This window comes from Carcharhinus amblyrhynchos, chromosome 3 (assembly GCF_965287045.1).
Source record: "Carcharhinus amblyrhynchos chromosome 3, sCarAmb.v2.hapA, whole genome shotgun sequence".
Taxonomy (NCBI): domain Eukaryota; kingdom Metazoa; phylum Chordata; class Chondrichthyes; order Carcharhiniformes; family Carcharhinidae; genus Carcharhinus; species Carcharhinus amblyrhynchos.
The window spans coordinates 13437608-13441774 of NC_137326.1; positions in this window are offsets into that span (position 1 = coordinate 13437608).

Genomic DNA, 4167 nt, shown 5'->3' on the forward strand with positions numbered 1-4167 from the left:
CCACAATTCAGCAGTCCATTTACTAGGCCGATCTGGTGTGTCAATATACCAACTATGACGTATAAACAGCCTAGGTTCCAACCTTGTTTCAATGACAAATCTGAGATTAGAAACTTGTCACGTCTGGTGCAGTGCACTGGTAGCAAACACACTCTGTTCTTTCTACTTTAATGATAGATGCAGAAATCGTTATCAAACCATACGTAACTGGAACAGATTTCCAATAACCAAAACCAGATTAGGTTTCACGTCACAATCATTGGGCAGCACGGTGGCACAGTGGTTCGCCCCGTCTCTGCGTGGGTTTTCTGTGTATGAACAAAGAACAAAAACAGCCCGGGAAACGGGCCCTTCGGTCCAACGAGCCCACGCCGCCATTTTAACATTACCAGTCCCCCCTCCACCCATGACCCTTATCTATGCTTATGGCATTCCGCATTGAGGGAAACTAATTTAGGGACAATTTATTACCTCCAATCAGCCTAATAGCACATCTTTGGGGTGTGGGAGGAAACTGGAGCGCTGCTTTTTTCCCACAAACCACAAGATGTGCTGGTCAGATGCTGGTTAAGTGCATTGGCATTCTAAATTCTCCCCCAGTGTATCCAAACAGGTGCCAGAGTGTGACGACTAGAGGATTTTCGTAGTAACTTCATAGTAGTGTGAATGCAAGCCTACTTGTGGCACTAATAAATAAACTTTAAAAAGGCTATACTCCACAGAAGTAGTCAGTGATTATATACTGGCCAAATTTATCCTCATATCTTCAGACATATGCCCATCATCCAGTGGACCCTAATCTGCATTAAATGGAGAACATGCCATGTAGAAACTTGTACAGAGGATCGTCTAATTAAACTGACGTGTTGAAGATAATGTATGCTGTCTGGATGTTGATGCGCATTGTGTGTCAAATAGAAGATTATGGAACAGGAATATAACATAATTATGGAATATTATCTGTCACCTCAAGGATTTTAACCGATTGAAAAACATTTGGTTGATACAGCATGTTGTAATTTCAGATCTGACCACCTCGATTCAGAACTGTCGACAGGCCAAGCATATGAGTGCACACCAGCGCACATTTTTTCTGACAAATGTATACAAAGAGGATTCCTTACACTGATCAATATCTATCTCCACTTCACACACAATGGCCGTGATTCTCCCATCCGCGCCCACCTGGGGATTTGTGCGTGCGGGGGGAGTACATGTGCATCTTGCAGATCCGGCAAACAGTTGCCAGCCAGACCACGCTGGAAACCAGCGGGAAAGCAGGTAACTCGTTTGAATCTTTTTTAAAATCTATTTTAAATATGTATATTTGCTCATTATTGGGACATTTTAGGCCCTGATCGAATCTCCCACCCCACCAGGAGTACTTCACCCTGGCAGGGTCCAGACTAATTCCCCATGTTTGGGGAGCTAGCCGGAGACCCCGCCAAAATGAAGGGGGGCAATTGGGGCCCTTCAGGGTCAGACGGCAGGGGGCACCTTGGCACTGCCCTTCAGCCATCGGGCAGTGCCAAGGGGCGGGGCCTGTTGTGGACAGGGTCTAGGTGCGATTGGTGAGAGTGAGGGGGTCCCGCTGCCACCCTGCATTGGGATCGGTCTGGGATGGCGAGAGGGCAGCAGTTGGGTTGGGCTGGGGAGTGGGAAGGTCTGATGGGGGTGGGGGCTGCCTCTGGGTCGGTCTGACCCTGGGGTTGGGGGGGGGGGGAGTCAGCGGGATAACGGGGTGTACTGGGCTGAGTGGGGTATGGGGGGATCGCCACTGCTTGGGGGATGGGGGCCCGGGTATTGGGACATTCCGGGGTCAGGGCTGGCCTGGGAATTGTGGTGGGGGCCGCGATTAGGCCATGGGAAGGCTGGAGGGGCAATACTGTGGGGGTCCAATCTGGGCAGCGATTGAGCTGGCCAGCAAACAGGAGGTTGACAGTTTGGGGCCACTGCACAGAGTTCCAGAATTGTCAAATTCTGGCATGAATGGGACCCGCTCCCCCCCCCCCCAAGTTTTTAATGAGATTCCCGACTGGGACCTCTTCAGAGCACAGAGTGCAGAGATTCAGGTGAGGAGCTGAACTGACAGAACAGTCATAACCTAGAACATTTTTCCCACCAATTCAGCACTTTTGGGAGAATTTCCCCCCCAATATGTCAGGAATGTCCCAACTACAAGCCCATAGTCACCTGTAGCCAATGCATCTTGGTAAAGTAACACATGAATCCCTGGCAATGCAGTTCTATTTGAATCGGGATGTATCATTATCTGGCTTGTCGTGTTTTGGAATGACTGCTCACAGCACTAACACCCTAGGGGAGGTGATGTCCCAGTGGTATTATCGATAGACTACTAATTCAGAAACTTAGCTAATGTTCTGGGGACCTGGGTTTGAATCCTGCCAATAGATGGTGGAATTTTAATTCAATTAAATATATCTGGAATTTAGAATCTACTGATGACTGTTGTCAATTGTTGGAAAATTCCATCTGGTTTATTAATGTCCTTTAGAGAAGGAAATCTGCAGTCCTTACCTGATCTGGTCTACACGTGACTCCAGAGCCACAGCAATGTGGTTGACTCTCAACTGACCTCTGAACAAGGGCAACCAGGGGTGGGCAATAAATGCTGGCCAGCCAGCGACACCCATATCCCACAAATGAATAATGAAAAAAAAAATGCACAGAATCAGAAATCTAAGACCTGGAGAGTGCATTTCATATATAAGCAAATCAACAGGTACATTGCTGTACATTTTATATGTGACCCATGAGACTCAGCGCTGGGTTATTAAATGGTCCTCAAAGATAAAAAGTTTCCAACACTCCAACACTCTTAAATGACCAGTCCTTGCACTGCCCTACATCATTCATTGCATTGTGTAAGTAGTATATGTTTCACAACTACAGAACATGCCATAGTACTCATGACAACAGAACAGCGAACAATGGGGATGTTCAATTTATTTAAGAGATTTCGAATATAAAAAAAGTGTTGTCTTGTCACAGGGTCACATTGATGAATGTAATATCCCTCTGCTCTTAAAAGATTCAACAGTGAACACAACAATTTGCAATTTCTGCACTTTATTTACAGGAAGCAAAAGAAGTCACAAAACATCCAAACTCTTGTTAACCAGTAACAAATCGGTGACTGCATTGACAAAAACTGTAATAAATTCAAAACGGGGTTAACACTGCGGTTAATAACCTAGCAACAAAAACAAAATATTATTTTGCTGAAAATCTGAAATTAAAAAAAAACACAAAATGCCAGAAATGTTGAGCGGAATCTGTGATGAGAAAAACGGAATTAAGCTTTCAGGTCTGTGAGTTCAGCAGAATTGGAAAATGTTAACTGTTCAATAGATTATAATCTTGTAACGAGATTGTAAAAAGGGGATGGAGTCGGGGGATAGTGTGGAGTGGAGGGTGGGTGCATTGAAAACAATCCATGTGGGATTCTCTTTTATTCCCTCTCTTTCTGCCACTTTGTAATAACCATTTACATCTCCTGTGGACCCATCATTTGTTTCTTGCCATCTCACCCATTTTTGCCATGCGCCCTGATCTCTTTTGCCAATTAGTCATTTCCAAACTCTACTTTGTCCACTTTGCTCTCCAACGTTCTCTGTCCCACCCCAACCTTACACCCTCTCATCCCCAGCTCTGAATTTGCTTTAAGATTGTTAATATTTTGACATCTCCAGTTCTGGAGAAAGGCCATCAATCTGAAGTGTTAACTTCTATTTCTGTCTCCACAGAGGCTGTCAGACCAACTGAGTATTTCCAGCAATTTCAGTTTTTATCTATATTTGTTGTAAGTTGTACGTGAGGAGCAATTGATGATTCCTGCTTTCCATGTTGTTTGGAAATCAAAGTGAGTCACAAAGTGATGAAAGGTCACAACCTGAAACGTTAACTCCATTTCTGTCTCTACAGATGCTGCCAGGCTCTTATATATTTCCAGCATTTTCTTCTTTTATTATTGAATTCTTTCTTTTTTTAAAGTTTATTTATTAGTGTCACAAGTAGGCTTAACTTTGCAATGAAGCTACTATGAAAATTCCCTACACTCTGGCACCTGTTTGGGTACACTGAGGGAGAATTTAGCATGGCCAATGCACCTCACCAACACGTCTGTGGGAGAAAACCGGGGCATCC